We start from the raw sequence: 19,118 nt of genomic DNA on the forward strand, positions 1-19,118 counted from the left end.
TTTTGTATTTCATACTTTGTAGTTTTCATTTATTTAATAACTCAATAGTGTCAACAAAAACAGTTCCACAACGGATACAGATGGCGCAATATGCGCCAAATGTATACCTATCAAGTGAATATGATCATGACACTAATTTTTAGAAAAGGCAGTAAGACTTGAGTACACATCATATGTTTGCCATTATTGTTTGTGTAATGTAAAACCTGCCGAAATCATCTGATAATGCCTAGTGGTCTCAAAAGCAAGTGAAGGGACCAAGGAGCGAGGTCAATATCTCGTTTTTGTCAGGTCACAACTTCACTCAGAGGCGACACTAATGTGACAGTGACAGGTACTTCGTTGTAAACACCGACTACAGCTATGGAGTACTTGAAAAACAGCTTTTTCTTTTCGTCGGTTAGAACAGTATCGATAGTTTTCAACTAGACATCAATTTGTTAAACATCATAATATACTTATTTCTGGTAATCCAAGATAAAATAAAATTCTGTCGTTATCGAGCTTCTTTCGGTAACCCGTGAAATAGTGATCATAACTTTTAATTTACACTAGCTGGAACACCAGGCGTTGCTCGGTAGTCTAGGTTTTATGTACTTCATAATGTATCCTAGGAGTTTCTGAAGTTCAGTATTATAGCACTTTCATGTATTGTCTGTCTACAGTTCGTACGCGACAGAAAACGCCTTGCCTCCTATTTCTTTTCGTCCCATGTCGGTACAATTCGGAACATTTCGTGCCGACTATCTTCTGTTTTCAAGTTCTGCTCCTATTGACAGAATTTTTTCCTTTTGGGGAATGCAGTAAGGCTACGTGGGTGGAACATAAAAGATGAACTGTTTGAACAGTCATTGGTGATAAAATTAGTGGCATAAAGGGCCTGTAAGATATTTGCTAACTAGGGTATTTTATTTGAATAAAGGTATTTCAAAAATAAACCTTTTGCATTTTATATTAAATACTTTTATTTAAAATTATCTGCATCTACATCTACACGGATGATCTGCAAATCAGATTTAAATGCCTGGCAGAGGGTTCATCGAACCACCTTCACAATTCTCTATTATTCCAATCTCGTATACGTATAGAGTGCGGAAAGGACGAACACCTATATCTTTCCGTACGAGATCTGATTTCCCTTATTTTAACATGGTGATCGTTTCTCCCTATTTAGATCGGCGTCAACAAAATATTTTCGCATTCGGAGGAGAAAGTTGGTGATTGCAATTTCTTGAGAAGAGTCCGTCGCAACGAAAAACGCCTTTCTTTTAATGATGTCCAACCCAAACACTATATTATTTTAGTAACACTCTCTCCCTTACTTCACGATAATACAGAACGTGCTGCCCTTCTTTGAACTTTTTCGATGTACTGTGATAAGGATCCCACAGCGCGCTTCAATATTCTAAAAGAGGACGGACAAAAGTAGTGTAGGCAGTCTCTTTTGTAGAGCTGTTACATTTTCTAAGCGTCCTGGCAATGAAACACAGTCTTTGGTTAGCCTCCCCCACAAAATTTTCTATGTGTTCCTTCCAATCTAAGTTGATCGTGATTGTAATTCCTAGGTAATTAGTTGAATTTACGGCCTTTAGATTTGACTGATTTATCGTGTTAACGAATTTTAACGGATTCCTTTTAGCACTCATGTGGATGACGTCACACTTTTCGTTATTTAGGGTCAACTGCCAATTTTCGTACAATACAGATATCTTTTCTAAATATTTTTGCAATTTGTTTTGATCTTCTGATGACTGTATTAGTCAATAAACGACAGCGTCATTTGCAAACAACCTAAGAGGGCTGCTCAGATTGTCTACCAAATCGTTTATATAGATAAGGAATAGCAAAGGGCCTATAACACTACCTTGGGGAACACCAGAAATCAGTTCTGTTTTACTCGATGACTTTCCGGCAGTTTAGACGAACTGTGACCTCTCTGACAGGAAATCACAAATCCAATCACATAACTGAGACGATATTCCATAAGCAAGGAATCTCACTACGTGCCGCTTGTGTGGTACAGTGTCAGAAGCCTTCCGGAAATCCAGAAATACGGAATCGATGTGAAATCCCTTGTCAATACCATTCAACACTTCATGCGAGTAAAAAGCTAGTTGTGTTTCACAAAAACGATGTTTTCTAAATCCATGTTCACTGTGTGTCAATAGAACGTTTTCTTAGAGGTAATTAATAATGTTCGAAAACAATATATGTTCCAAAATCCTGCTGCATATCGACGTTAATGGTATGGGCTTGTAATTTAATGGATTACACCTACTACCTTTCTTGAATATTGGTGTGACCTGTACAACTTTCCAGACGGATCTGTCATAGAGCAAATGGTTGTATATTATTGTTAAGTATGGAGCTATTGGATCAGCATACTCTGAAAGGAAGTGGTATACAGTCTGGACCAGAATACTTGCTTTTATTTAATGATTTAAGATGCTTCACTAGACTGAGGATATTTACTTCTACGTTACTCATGCTGGCATTTGTTCTTGATTCGTATTCTGGAGTATTTACTTCGTCTTCTTTTGTGAATACATTTCGGAAGGCTGTGTTCAGTAACTCTGCTTTGGCAGCACTGTCTTCCATAGTATCTCCATTGCTATCGCGCAGAAAAGGCATTGATTGTGTCTTGCCGCTGGCATACTTTACATAGGCCCATAATCTCTTTGGATTTTCTGCCTGGTTTCAAGAGAAAGTTACGTTGTGGAAACTATTATAAGCATCTCGAATTGAAGCCCGCTCTAAATTTCGAGCTTCTGTAAAAAATCGCCAATCTTGGGGATTTTGCGTCTGTTTAAATTTGGAATGTTTGTTCCGTTGTTTCTCCAACAGTGTTCTGACCCGTTTTGTGTACCAAGGAGAATCATATCCGTCGTTTGTTAATTTATTTGGTATAAATCTCTCAATACCTGCCGATACTATTTCTTTGAATTCAAGCCACATCTGGTCTACACTTATATTGTTAATTTGGAAGGAGTGATGATTGTCTATCAGGAAGGCGTCAAGTGAATTTTTATCTGCTTTTTTGAATAGGTATGTTTTTCGTTTATTTTTGGAGGATTTGAGGGTTACAATATTCAGTCTCTCTACGACAACCCCGTATTCATTAATTCCTGAATCCGTTTAGATGCTCGTTATTAACTCAGGATTATTTGCTGCTAAGAGGTCAAGTGTGTTTTGGCAACCGTTTGCTATTCGCGTGGGCTCATGAATTAACTGCTCGAAATAATTTTCAGAGAATGCGTTTAGCACAATTTCAGATGTTGTTTTATGCGTACCTCCGGAATTAAACATGTATTTTCGCCAACATATAGAGGGTAGATTACTCACTACCAACTATAATCGTATGAGTTGGATACGTGTTTCAAATCAAACCCAAGTTTTCTTTGAACCTTTCAGCAATGGTATCAGGTGAATTGGGAGGTCGGTAAAAGGATCCTATTATTATTTTATTCCGGTTGCCAACAATGACCTCTGGCCATCGTAACTCACAGGAACTATGTACTTCAATTTCGTGATAAGATAAACTACTTCTAACAGCAACAAACACGCCACCGCCAACGGTGTTTATCCTGTCTTTCGGAACACCGTTACATTCTTCGCAAAAACTTCGGCTTAGCTTATTTCTACATCTACATCTACATCTACATCTATACTCCGCGAGCCACCTTACGGTGTGTGGCGGAGGGTACTTATTGTACCACTATCTGATCCCCCCTTCCCTGTTCCATTCACGAATTGTGCGTGGGAAGAACGACTGCTTGTAAGTCTCCGTATTTGCTCTAATTTCTCGGATCTTTTCGTTGTGATCATTACGCGAGATGTATGTGGGCGGTAGTAATATGTTGCCCATCTCTTCCCGGAATGTGCTCTCTCGTAATTTCGATAATAAACCTCTCCGTATTGCGTAACGCCTTTCTTGAAGTGTCCGCCACTGGAGCTTGTTCAGCATCTCCGTAACGCTCTCGCGCTGACTAAATGTCCCCATGACGAATCGCGCTGCTTTTCGCTGGATCATGTCTATCTCTTCTATTAATCCAACCTGGTAAGGGTCCCATACTGATGAGCAATACTCAAGAATCGGACGAACAAGCGTTTTGTAAGCTACTTCTTTCGTCGATGAGTCACATTTTCTTAGAATTCTTCCTATGAATCTCAACCTGGCGCCTGCTTTTCCCACTATTTGTTTTATGTGATCATTCCATTTCAGATCGCTCCGGATAGTAACTCCTAAGTATTTTACGGTCGTTACCGCTTCCAATGATTTACCACCTATGGCATAATCGTACTGGAATGGATTTCTGCCCCTATGTATGCGCATTATATTACATTTATCTACGTTTAGGGAAAGCTGCCAGCTGTCGCACCATTCATTAATCCTCTGCAGGTCTTCCTGGAGTACGTACGAGTCTTCTGATGTTGCTACTTTCTTGTAGACAACCGTGTCAAAATGGTTCAAATGGCTCTGAGCACTATGGGACTCAACTGCCGAGGTCATTAGTCCCCTAGAACTTAGAACTAGTTAAACCTTACTAACCTAAGGACAACACAAACATCCATGCCCGAGGCAGGATTCGAACCTGCGACCGTAGCGGTCTTGCGGTTCCAGACTGCAGCGCCTTTAACCGCACGGCCACTTCGGCCGGCACAACCGTGTCATCTGCAAATAGCCTCACGGAGCTACCGATGTTGTCAACTAAGTCATTTATGTATATTGTAAACAATAAAGGTCCTATCACGCTTCCTTGCGGTACTCCCGAAATTACCTCTACATCTGCAGATTTTGAACCGTTAAGAATGACATGTTGTGTTCTTTCTTCTAGGAAATCCTGAATCCAATCACAAACCTGGTCCGATATTCCGTAAGCTCGTATTTTTTTTTCCGGCTTTAACCACTTTCAGTGCCTATAACGATTTGAGCATCAGTACTTTCTATTGTATTTAAGTCTCAAAAAGAAAAAATAACCAAGTATCTGCATTTTGAATTGAAATACTTTTAATAAACTATTTTGCGCATCTCTCCTTATCATCTATTGCTCTTCCAGAGGAGTGCACAGGCGTCAGGCGTTTCCGCAACCACGTTAGTTTTTTTTTTTTTCCAACTGATAATGTTAAGTATGCAACCTGCGAATGGAGCCCCTTTTGCTTTTCTTCGGTTTCTAAACGTATCATTTCTTTGCATACAGGGACTTTTTTGCATCTCATTGTTAGGTAATTGGATCATTGCGTCTATCCCAACTAATTTTGCCGGAGCCTCCTCACAATACCTTGATCTGTACCACCGCCTTTCTTAAAGGTGTCACGGGGTATTTCGCCTTCAATAGGTTCTCTGATTGCGCCGTCCAAGAAATTGCCATCTCGAGTGACAAAGGCGGAAGGCGGTCTATGGCGTTTTTCTGCACTTTGCCACGTCAGCGCCGTGTCCTCTGGATTGCGAAGCCGCCAACATCCTTCGCGTTCGCCCCACCGCTGTTCGCTATGCACTATCCGCTTTACGTAATACTGTTCAAAGTGAAACAGCACTTCGATCACAAAGTAACCGATAAAACTATTAGAGGAGAGTTTCTGTGGAGCTTGGAAAGTGGCAGACTGCAGCTGTGGCGCTTGTACCGTCAATAAACTCTGTCTGGATATCTCAATATTAAGTTATCTAATTTTAAAACATACGCTGCATAAAACGAAAAAGCTCGTTCACAGCCGAAAGGAGATGACACAAGCAACATACAGATGCTACACCGAAGGCTTAATTTCAGTTTCCCTTCCTGAAGAAGACAAAGAAGATGCTTAAAAATAGAAGAAGTTTCTTCACATGTTAATTCACGTATGCTTTTTGTTTGATATTGATTAAAGAGGCAGATGCGCCTCCCTGTCTTCCTCCTTTTTCCTTTTGGTACTTACAGCGCCTATTATAAACTTTGAGAAAAGAAAACTAAACAACACTTCAGTACATTATCAGAAGTCGTATTTTACATTTTATACGAGCAGCGCCTAAGTCTTTGACTTTTCAAATTCGTAAATTTTTTCTTGTGCTGTTCTATTGTCTGATTTCAGATGTTGATGTTTTATTAGTACGCCAGTCGATTATGACTGTGGCACTGCCTTCCGGCAACTTCTCGACTGTACTTAAGTCAGTCAGCTTAGTGCTCAGTTAGATCTAAAGGGTAACAGTTATGCAAAAATATAAAATAAAATCGTCACAACTTCTGAACGGCTTGCGTTATGACATCCAAAGTGCATGGTTGGCCGCGGGGCATGATGGGAATTAGTATACGCTGAATGGTTTGGTTTAGCGACGAAGCCCACTTTCATCTGGATGGATTCGTCAAGAAGAAAAACTGGTGCACTTGGGGACTGAGAAGTCTCTTCACCCTCAACGGGTGATTGTGTGGTGTGCAATGTCCACTCACGGAATAATGGGTGTGATATTCCTTGATGGCGCGGTGACTATCGAACGGTACGTGAAGGTTTTGGAAGATTATTGATCCCCGTTATCCAAAGCGATCCGGATTTCGACAAGGTGTGATTCATGCACGACGGAGCTCGACTCCATCGAAGCAGCAGAGTGTTTGATGTCCTGGAGGAGCATTTTGGGGACCGCATTCTGGCTCTGGGGTAGACAGAGGTCACTGGCGTGGTCCTCTATTGGCCGCCATATTCTCCGGATCTGAACACATGCGACTTCTTTTTGAGGGGCTAAATTAAAGGCAAGGTGTACAGCAATAACCCCAAAACGATTGCTGAGATGAAAACAGTCATTCAGGAGGTCACCGACATCATCGATGTTTCGACACTTCAGCGGGCCATGCAGAGTTTCGTTATTTGTCTGCGCCACATCATCGCCAATGATGGTAGGCACATCGAACACGTCATAAACTATGTACGAATATCTGTAGTGATGCTTACATGTTAAATAAAGTGCGTGCACGCCGTAGTTTGTAACTAATTTACGTTTTTTTCGTATAGTTCAATAACTGTCACCTTGTATGTTCAGTATCGTATTTGGCGAGATACAGTGTATACATGTTAGTTTATTTTGTGCGAATTACGAAGTTTTCTCATAACCTGCTTGTACATTTTTCTTTATGTGTCCCTTTCGCTAATACATCTAACGATGGCTGAAGCTGAAACGCGTCGTAATAAGGATTAATAAATATATGGGATCTGTAAAATTCTGTATATAAGTGGGAGACGTGCCGCCACAATTGCGATACTGAAAATTGCTGTGTCAGTGCATTAACAATGTGTGCATAATTCTTTGTAAAGTGTGTCTGTTTCCTGTTATTGTAACATGATCCATAGAAATTTTTATTTACGAAATTGCTGCTCTTCAGAGACATCTTATACTTCGAAACACAATTAATTAGTGCATGGTGGGGAACATTCTGTGTTACGTGTATCCTAAAGTAGTGAAACTACGTATTGTGAGTGTAATATACAGCAAAATAATTGCGATGAGATATAATAAACAGCAGAAATAACGTCCTTAGTCATGTACGTATGTGAAGCTACAAGAAGCGTCAGAAACAACAGCTGTCAACAATCCAGGTCAGTATATAGAGCCCTTTTCCAATATCAGATAAATACGACTAAATGTTGGCTTCGTTCTGCCGATTTTCTAGCTCCCCTTTCGACTGAATTGGTGTTTTCTAAACAAGTTCACTAGCATGCTACTTTCCGTGGGTACAACTGTCATTTTTCGATGTACGCTCAACTAACCTGTAAGCCGATTAAAAGCAGACATTACGAAAAGACACATCTTCTATTTTTTTTAATATAATTCTTATATCAAGCAGTGGCTGATTATAAATACGCAGACATGTAGCAGTTTTGGCCTAGCGTCAATATGTCGACGAAAATGAAACCTCAGACACTGTTCGGCTTGATAGGAACCGTGTCAAAGTGATATTTCCTAACAAACTCCTTAAATACGTTGCCTACAGCTGGTGCCAGCTGACACCCAGCGTGAGCGACGTCAACAAGGTCATATAACTACCGTCGTGTATTATTTTATGACAGCCAGCGCATTCACGACGCCCACCGTCAGCGCGGCCATAACCAGCAGGTCATGCATGTATAAGCATGGTGACAGCTGGAACACGGCACTAAATCACCCGAAACAGGAGGGGACATCCCCTACCGCAGAGCGCGGGACTTGGTCGTACGGCGCTTTATGACGAACTGTAGCATTCTCCGACATTTCTTAGGAGAGAGGTAACCCTAGGGCGAATGAATGCGCGCCGAGAACTACTGTGTGAACTGTGCAGAGTAGTTAAATTTCAGTAAAATAGTATATTTTTTGTTACATACACCCATGAGCCAATATTTTTTGTTACATACACCCATGAGCCAAAATATTATGACTTCCTTTGGAAGTCTATGCAAAGGTTATACAGTTCCCATTAATGGCGGGCCGGTGATCTATGGACGCGGAAACGGCGCAGATAGGGTCCCAGATGTGTTGCATTGGGTTAAGACCAGGAAAATGTGGTGGGCAGCACATCAACGTGAGATCAATGTCAAGCTTCTCAAACCACTGCAGTACGATTTTCGCCTTTTGACACGGACATTCCTGAGGATGAAAGAATCGTCGCCGGAGGGAAAACATCAAGGATCAAGATCACGATACGTTCACGTAGGTGCCTTCGGTTACTACTAGAGCTTCCATGCAAACGCCATAGTATAACATCGCCCCCGAAGGCCGGCGTGCGTGGTACGGTGCATTTACTGAAGTGACAAAAGTCGTGGGATACCTCTTAATATTGTTTCGGACCTCCTTTCGCCCGGTGAGGTTCATCAGATTGACATGATATGGACTCAAAAACACTTTGGAAGGCTCCTGCACGAATGTTGAGTCAAGATACCTCTATAGCCGTCCATAATTTCGAAAGTGTTGCCGGTGCATCATTTTGTGCGCGAACTGACCTCTCGATAATGGCCTATAAATGTCCGATGGTATTCATGTCGGCCGATCTGCATGGCCAAATCATTCGTTAGAATTGTTCAGCCGGCCCCGGTGGCCGAGCGGTTCTAGGCGCTACAGTCTGGAACCGCGCGACCGCTACGGTCACAGGTTCGAATCCTGCCTCGGGCGTGGAAGTGTGTGATGTCCTTAGGTTAGTTAGGTTTAAGTAGTTCTAAGTTCTAGGGGACAGATGACCTCAGAAGTTAAGTCCCATAGTGCTCAGAGCCATTTGAACCATTTGAGAATTGTTCAGAATGTTCTTGAAACCAGTGGCCCGGTGACATGGCGGATTGTCACCCATAAAATTCCATCGTTGTTGGGGAACATGAGGTTCATGAAAGGCTGTAAATGGTCTCCCAGTAGCCGAGCATAACCATTTCCACTCAATGATCGGTTCTACTGGACCAAAGGGTCCAGCCCATTCGATATAAACACAACCCACATCATTATGGTACCACCACCAGTGCCTTGTTGACAACTTGGGTCTATGGCTTCGAGGACTTTGCGCCACACTCGAACCCTTCCATCAGCTCGTACCATCTGAAACCGGGACTCATCGGACAATGCCACGGTTTTCCAGTCGTTTATGGTCTAATTGATATCGTCACAAGCCCAGGAGAGGCGCTGTAGGTGATATCGTGTTGTCATCTGAACAGGCCATGGTTTTCCAGTCGTCTAGGGTTCAATCGACATGATTCACGAGCCCAGGAAGGGCGCTGTAGGGGATGTCCTGCTGTTAGCAAAAGCACTCGCGTCGATTGTCTGCTGCCATGGCCCGTCAGCGTCAGATACCGCCGCACTGCTCAAACGGATATGTTCGTCGTACGACCCGCATTGATTTCTGTGGTTGTTTCACGCGGTTTTACATGTCTGTTAACACTGATACCTCTACGCAATAGCCACTGCTCTCGATCGTTCAGTGAAGGATGTCGGCTACTGCGTTGTTCCGGATGAGACGTCATCCCTGAAACTTGGTATTCTCGGCACACTCTTGACACTTTGGATTTTGGGGTACTTAATTCACTAACGATTTCCGAAATGGAATGTCCCATGCGTCTAGTTCCAACTACCAGTCCGCGTTCAAAGTGTGTTAATTCCCACCGCGTTGGCGTAATCACGTCGGAAACCTTTTCACATGAATCACCTGGGGAACAAATGACAGATTTGCCAGTGCACTGCTCTTTCTTACATCGTGTACCCGATACCACCGCCATCTGTATTTCTGCATATCTGTCTCATGACTTTCCTCACATCACTGTATTTTAAGCTGCTGTTTTCCTGGATGACGGCGTGTACAGTCAAACATTGCAAAATTTTACCAGTATACTGTAATATCACAAAAAATACAGGTTGCGTTTCACTATGTCATCATGATATTTGCTTCTTAATATTATTGCGATGTTAGCTTTACATAATGCACTAAGATCGACTATATTGTTAGACTGAAGCACCAAAGAAACTGGTACTAGCATGCGTATTCAAATACAGATATACGTTAACAGGCAGAATACGGCGCTGCGGTCGGCAATGCCTTTATAAGACAACAAGTGAAACTTCCTGGCAGATTAATACTGTGTGCCGGGCCGAGACTCGAACCTTAGCGTTTCGCGGGCAAGTGCTCTACCACCTGACCTACACAACCACGACTCACAACCCCTCCTGACAGCTTTCTTCCGCCAGTACCTCGTCTGTCAACTGTCTGGCGTACTGCTGCTGCAGTGGTAGGTTATCAAGATTCCAGGTAGCGATGAAGTGGGAATTTTCCCCTACGATCGTTTACCGGGTTCCTGATATTAGCGGTACACTCGTGAAAAAATCGTACGGAAAAATTCGCAGTTCATCGCTACCTCGGAGAATCGGGTAAAACATCAAATTTCCGATATCGCTGTAGCCGGAACGGGACCGTCGACGACTGAAGAGAATAGTTCAACGTCACAGAAATGCAATCCTTCGCAAATTGCCACAGATTTCAGTGTTGGGCCATCAACATGTGTCAGCGTGCGAACCATTCAAGGTAACATCATCGATAATGACCTTTCGGAGCCGAAGACCCACTCGTGTACACTTGATGACTGCACGACACAAAGCTTTAAGCCTCGCTTTTGCCCATCAACACCGACTCTGGACTGTTGATGACTGGAAACATGTTGCGTGGTCGGACGAGTCTAGTTTCATATACACTCCTGGAAATTGAAATAAGAACACCGTGAATTCATTGTCCCAGGAAGGGGAAACTTTATTGACACATTCCTGGGGTCAGATACATCACATGATCACACTGACAGAACCACAGGCACATAGACACAGGCAACAGAGCATGCACAATGTCGGCACTAGTACAGTGTATATCCACCTTTCGCAGCAATGCAGGCTGCTATTCTCCCATGGAGACGATCGTAGAGATGCTGGATGTAGTCCTGTGGAACGGCTTGCCTTGCCATTTCCACCTGGCGCCTCAGTTGGACCAGCGTTCGTGCTGGACGTGCAGACCGCGTGAGACGACGCTTCATCCAGTCCCAAACATGCTCAATGGGGGACAGATCCGGAGATCTTGCTGGCCAGGGTAGTTGACTTACACCTTCTAGAGCACGTTGGGTGGCACGGGATACATGCGGACGTGCATTGTCCTGTTGGAACAGCAAGTTCCCTTGCCGGTCTAGGAATGGTAGAACGATGGGTTCGATGACGGTTTGGATGTACCGTGCACTATTCAGTGTCCCCTCGACGATCACCAGTGGTGTACGGCCAGTGTAGGAGATCGCTCCCCACACCATGATGCCGGGTGTTGGCCCTGTGTGCCTCGGTCGTATGCAGTCCTGATTGTGGCGCTCACCTGCACGGCGCCAAACACGCATACGACCATCATTGGCACCAAGGCAGAAGCGACTCTCATCGCTGAAGACGACACGTCTCCATTCGTCCCTCCATTCACGCCTGTCGCGACACCACTGGAGGCGGGCTGCACGATGTTGGGGCGTGAGCGGAAGACGGCCTAACGGTGTGCGGGACCGTAGCCCAGCTTCATGGAGACGGTTGCGAATGGTCCTCGCCGATACCCCAGGAGCAACAGTGTCCCTAATTTGCTGGGAAGTGGCGGTGCGGTCCCCTACGGCACTGCGTAGGATCCTACGGTCTTGGCGTGCATCCGTGCGTCGCTGCGGTCCGGTCCCAGGTCGACGGGCACGTGCACCTTCCGCCGACCACTGGCGACAACATCGATGTACTGTGGAGACCTCACGCCCCACGTGTTGAGCAATTCGGCGGTACGTCCACCCGGCCTCCCGCATGCCCACTATACGCCCTCGCTCAAAGTCCGTCAACTGCACATACGGTTCACGTCCACGCTGTCGCGGCATGCTACCAGTGTTAAAGACTGCGATGGAGCTCCGTATGCCACGGCAAACTGGCTGACACTGACGGCGGCGGTGCACAAATGCTGCGCAGCTAGCGCCATTCGACGGCCAACACCGCGGTTCCTGGTGTGTCCGCTGTGCCGTGCGTGTGATCATTGCTTGTACAGCCCTCTCGCAGTGTCCGGAGCAAGTATGGTGGGTCAGACACACCGGTGTCAATGTGTTCTTTTTTCCATTTCCAGGAGTATAGTACCGAGCGGATGTACGTGTACGGGTATGGTTACACCCTCATGAATGCATGGACCCTGCGTACCAGCAGGGGACTATTCAAGCTGATGGAGGCTCTGTAATGGTGTGCGGTGTGCAGTTGGAGTGATACGGGACGCCTGATACGTCTAGATACGACTCTGACAGGTGACACCTACGTGAGCATCCTGTCTCATCACCTGCATCCACTAATGTCTATTGTGCATTCCGACGGACTCGGGCAATTCCAGCAGGACAAGGCGTCAACCCACACGTCCAGGATCGATACAGATTGGCTCCAGGAGCACTCGTCTGAGTTTAAACGCTTCCGCTGGCCACCAAATTAGGAAGACATGAACATTATTGAGCATATCTGGGATACCTTGCAATGTGGTCTCCACCCCATCGTACTCTTGCGGATTTTTGGACACCCTTGCAGGATTCAAGGTGACAGTCCCATCCAGCACTACTTCAGACGTTAGTGGAGCCCATGCCACGTCGTGCTGCTGCACTTGTGGGTGCTTGCGGTGCCCCTACACGATATTGGGCAGGTGTACCAGTTTCTGCAGTGTAGCTCGTAGATCTTTCACTGCCCCTGTACTCCCCGCATCACTGTTTCCGAATAAAAAGGAAGCAAAATCAAAAAACCACACGTGCAGATTCAGCTCTTTTCAAACAGTTTGATAGTAAAATTACTCGTATACTCACTTTTTTCTCACCACCTTTAGCATTTTCACTTACAAGGATAGTAATTGAAACTAAACTGAACGCAGTAATTTTATGTACATAATCTCAACAGTTTAAATGTATTTTAGTTTTAAAATTAACAGGTTAACACTTTTAGAAAGGAAAATAAAAATTTTAAAAAGTGGTCACACTGAGAATCCAACCTGAGTCAACGAATTCTAGGCAGTGCTTTTGGCCACTGCACCACAGCATCGACGTGACAAGTGTTCCTAAAAAAATCCCACATACTCCACTCGAGCGCTTTATTTTTTCCTACTGCCCACTCGAGTGAAATATTCTAGGAACTTGAAAGTTTCATCTGCCTATTTTTACTCAAAGAATTTGAGCAAAATTGGTGATCCCCGTCCCATGTCCTCCCCTTGTTAGATTTAAATTTGGAGCGTCTCTACTTAACTCTTTAACTCTCATTTTCTTCTCGAAAGATCTACTGGAAAAGAGTCTCTTTAGCAGATCATCTACAGAATTTGCCGTGTTGCTTGCACAGTAGTATTTTACAAACAGTTTCTAAGAAGAACACTGACCTAGGGCTGGAGCAACGTAGCACCTTTTAGTGATCTAAATCTACATCTACATCTACATCCATACTCCGAAAGCCACCTGACGGTGTGTGGCGGAGGGTATCCTGAGTACCTCTATCGGTTCTCCCTTCTATTCCAGTCTCGTATTGTTCGTGGAAAGAAGGATTGTCGGTATGCTTCTGTGTGGACTCTAATCTCTCTGATTTTATCCTCATGGTCTCTTCGCGAGATATACTTTAACAAAAGCCCGTACCGAGCTACTGAGCGTCTCTCCTGCAGTCTTCCACTGGAGTTTATCTATCATCTCCGTAACACTTTCGCGATTACTAAATGATCCTGTAACGAAGCGCACTGCTCTCCGTTGGATCTTCTCTATCTCTTCTATCAACCCTATCTGGTACGGATCCCACACTGCTGAGCAGTATTCAAGCAGTGAGCGAACAAGCGTACTGTAACCTACTTCCTTTGTTTTCGGATTGCATTTCCTTAGTATTCTTCCAATGAATCTCAGTCTGGCATCTGCTTTACCGACGATCAACTTTATATGATCATTCCATTTTAAATCACTCCTAATGCGTACTCCCAGACAATTTATGGAATTAACTGCTTCCAGTTGCTGACCTGCTGTTTTGTAGCTAAATGATAAGGGATCTATCTTTCTATGTATTCGCAGCACATTACACTTGTCTACATTGAGATTCAATTACCATTCCCTGCACCATGCGTCAATTCGCTGCAGATCCTCCTGTATTTCAGTACAATTTTCCATTGTTACAACCTCTCGATACACCACAGCATCATCTGCAAAAAGCCTCAGTGAACTTCCGATGTCATCCACAAGGTCATTTATGTATATTGTGAATAGCAACGGTCCTGTGACACTCCCCTGCGGCACACCTGAAATCACTCTTACTTCGGAAGACTTCTCTCCATTGAGAATGACATGCTGCGTTCTGTTATCTAGGAACTCTTCAATCCAATCACACAATTGGTCTGATAGTCCAAATGCTCTTACTTTCTTCATTAAACGACTGTGGGGAACTGTATCGAACGCCTTGCGGAAGTCAAGAAACACGGCATCTACCTCTGAACCCGTGTCTATGGCCCTCTGAGTCTCGTGGACGAATAGCGCGAGCTCGGTTTCACACGACCGTCTTTTTCGAAACCCATGCTGATTCCTACAGAGTAGATTTCTAGTCTTCAGAAAAGTCAGTATACTCGAACATAGTAAGTGTTACAAAATTCTACAACTGATCGACGTTAGAGATATAGGTCTATAGTTCTGCACATCTGTTCGACGTCCCTTCTTGAAAACGGGGTTGACCTGTGCCCTTTTCCAACCCTTTGGAACGCTTCGCTGTTCTAGAGACCTACGGTACACCGCTGCAAGAAGGGGAGCAAGTTCCTTCGCGTACTCTGTGTAAAATCGAACTGGTATCCCATCAGGTCCAGCGGCCTTTCCCCTTTTGAGCGATTTTAATTGTTTCTCTATCCCTCTGTCGTCTATTTCGATATCTACCATTCTGTCATGTCTGCGACAATCTAGAGAAGGAACTACAGTGCAGTCTTCCTCTGTGAAACAGCTTTGGAAAAACACATTTAGTATTTCGGCCTTTAGTCTGTCATCCTCTGTTTCAGTACCATTTTGGTCACAGAGTGTCTGGACATTTTGTTTTGATCCACCTACCGCTTTGACATAAGACCAAAATTTCTTAGGATTTTCTGCCAAGTCAGTACATAGAACTTTAATTACTACTAAAAACAATCTTGATCACGATTTATTTAACAAGGTGACCGGTTTCGACCACTACTGTGGTCATCTTCAGACCTATAAGTTGTATACAAAGCTCTAATTAGAGGGCTACATACATTAAACAAAATACATAAAGCTATAAAGCTATAAAACGTTAAATTACCATTGAGTAGCCAAACCGAAGTTCATTTTCCTACATATTTAAATATTTTTAATGCTTCTTAATTGACAATAGCTGTTTAATAAGCTAAGTTTAGTGTGTATTTATTTCTAATTCTTGACAATGTTCTTTTAACTAAGAAATTTTAAATTGTAATTCGACTTATAACTCATTGGTTAATAATGACATCATGCAGTCAGAAGTGGGTGGAGCCTCCATTATATATAGTAAGACGTGCACTGGTTTCTCCAGTAGTGATTCTCCAACAGAAAGAGGTTCCTACTCAATGGTAATTTAACGTTTTATAGCTTTATAGCTTTATGTATTTTGTTTAATGTATGTAGCCCTCTAATTAGAGCTTTGTATACAACTTATAGGTCTGAAGATGACCACAGTAGTGGTCGAAACCGGACACCTTGTTAAATAAATCGTGATCAAGACTGTTTTTAGTAGTAATTATTTATAAGACATTGATCACTGCTGTTCCCATAATGCATTCAAAAGTAATACATAGAACTTTACTTTCGAATTCATTGAACGCCTCTCGCATAGCCCTCCTCTCACTACATTTCGCTTCGTGTAACTTTTGTTTGTCTACAGGGCTTTGGCTATGTTTATGTTTGCTGTGAAGTTCCCTTTGCTTCCGCAGCAGTTTTCTAACTCGGTTGTTGTGCCACGGTGATAAGAGGGATCACGTCACATCAGAGCATGTGCAGTCTAAAACAGACAGCTATCTCCCTTCCGTCAATTGATCTTAGTGTGACTGACCATCATTCCAGTATCCAATACCTGTTTCTAGTTATCGCGGAGCGAGTGCTACAAAACATGTCTGCATCTGTTTTATTTGGGTACAAGCACGCATTCAAGGATAAATGGCGTAATTTTAGTGTGATTTCTGGTTCGCATTGCAAGCGAAATGACATAATTTTAATGCAGTATTTACAGCACGCCGTAGCACATTAACACACCGGCTGCCACTGCCCTCGACTTGCTGTAACGTAATTTATCCGACTAGACGATACGTTTCCACTGATCCATCATGCATCTCGATGATTCTGTACCCACTGACATCGTAATTAACGATGTCGTCAGTCAACGTGGCAACACTGTGGGGTGTCTGTTCCGAAGACATTTCTTCAGCAACGTTCGCTGAAGGATTTACTTCAAAGCCCTTGTGCCGGCTCCAGCATTGTATTCTGCTTTCAGATCTGCCATAGTTCGCTGCCTGTCTTACTTTACAGAGCGGACAAGCCTCCGATATCTGCCTTTTGCGATGTGGTGTCGACCTCCAGCATCCTGTCATATACTTGTAGTTCCACCGTCCTTCAACCACTTGCCATAGATGCTCACGACAGTAGCAAACGCACAGTCTCGCCCTTTCCAAGATGCTAGTTCCAGGCTCTGGATCACAAGACTCTCTCATTTTCCAAAGTTGCTCATGTCGGTACACGAGGTGTGGCTAGCAAAAAACCGGACTAGTACTGGTGAAACAATAAAACGAATGCAATCAGGCTGAAAGTCGCGTGGCCTGTCACGTGACTCTCGCTCCACCTACTGCTCGAGTTTCATCTGCCTCCTGCACTCAGTCTGCCCGTGGCGTCTGTTTTAAGTAGTTGACGTTATGTCTGTGCGTCGGAAAATGTTGAGTGTACAGAAAGAACAGCGTGTTAACATCAAATTTTGTTTCAAACTAGGAAAATCTGCAAGTGAAACGTTTGTAATGTTACAACAAGTGTACGGCGATGATTGTTTATCGCGAACACAAGTGTTTGAGTGGTTTAAACGATTTAAAGATGGCCGCGAAGACACCAGTGATGACACTCGCACTGGCAGACCATTGTCAGCAAAAACTGATGCAAACATTGAAAAAATCGGTAAACTTGTTCGACAAGATCGCCGTTTAACAATCAGAGCAGTGTCTGAGTTAACAGGAGTTGACAAGGAAAGTGTTAGGCAGATTCTTCATGAAAGTTTCAACATGAACAAAGTGTGTTCAAAAAAGAAAAAGCGACGGAAGTAATGTATGGACTTACCGAAAATGATCTGCAGCATTGCTATGAACAGTGGAAAATTCGTATGGAGCGGTGTAGAGACCGAGGAGGAGAGTACATTGAAGGAGATAACATGAAATTGTAAATAATTGTAAATAAATGTTTTTTCCAGCATCAGTCCGGTTTTTTTCTAGCCGCACCTCGTATATCCTCAGTTGCGGTCCGTATAGTCGCTAGGATCATTCCAAATATGAAAGAGTGGAATTTTCTGTTTCGCATAATTAACTGAAAAGATCGTTACTTTCACGTTTCAGTTTGTACAGTAGCCGCTCTTCGTCACTCATCAAGTAGAGCCATAGGCTGCAGTCGATGAGAAGGTGGTATTCGGACCGTGTGTGTGCGCGTGGCGCTAGTTGATTCCGCTGTGTTACTTTTCATAATGTTCAAGAATTTCAAGCAGAAGCTTAATGGTAAAATCCCACAATATATAGCCAAAGATTTATCCTTGGAACCCTTGATGATCCGTTTGACAGCGTAAAGAGTGCCTGGAGTCCACTTACCCATTCGAATTTCGCAGTAATCCACAAGGCTGTGACAGATGGCACGGGGTAACGGTTGCCTCTGGACATCATACGTTACCGATACTGTCTGCGACGCCAACATACAGAGTGACAGTTATATGAAACAAAAGCGTCATAACTTCTGAACGGTTTGCATTAGGACGTTCAAACTTCACGGTTGGCCGCGAAGCATGATGGGAACTAATCGTTTAGCTACGAAGCCCACTGTCATTTGGATGGGTTCGTCAATAAGCAACGGATGACTTTGTGGTGTGCGATGTCCAGTGAAGAATAATCGGTGCGATATTCCTTGATAACACAGTGACTGCGGAACGGTACGTGAAGATTTTCGAAGATGATTTCATTCCCATTATCCAAAGTGATCCTAATTTCGACAAGGTGTTGTTCATGCAAGACGCAGCTGGGCCACATCGAAGCAGGAGAGTGATGTCCTGGAGGAGCACTTCGGGGACCGCGTTCTGGCTCTGTGACACCCAGAAACCGCTGGCACTGGCCTCAAATGATTCAAATGGCTCTGAGCACTATGGGACTTAATTTCTGAGGTCATTAGTCCCCTAGAACTTAGAACTAGTTAAACCTAACTAACCTAAGGACATCACACACATCCATGCCCGAGGCAGGATTCGAACCTGCGACCGTAGCGGTCACGCGGTTCCAGACTGCAGCGCCTAGAGCCGCACGGCCACTTCGGCCGGCGCACTGGCCTCGATTGGCCATCTTATTCTTCAGATCTGAACATATGCGACTCCTTTTAGTGGGATATGTTAAGAAAACAGCCATTTAGGAGGTCAACCA

Source organism: Schistocerca nitens, chromosome 2, assembly GCF_023898315.1.
Source record: "Schistocerca nitens isolate TAMUIC-IGC-003100 chromosome 2, iqSchNite1.1, whole genome shotgun sequence".
Lineage (NCBI taxonomy): Eukaryota > Metazoa > Arthropoda > Insecta > Orthoptera > Acrididae > Schistocerca > Schistocerca nitens.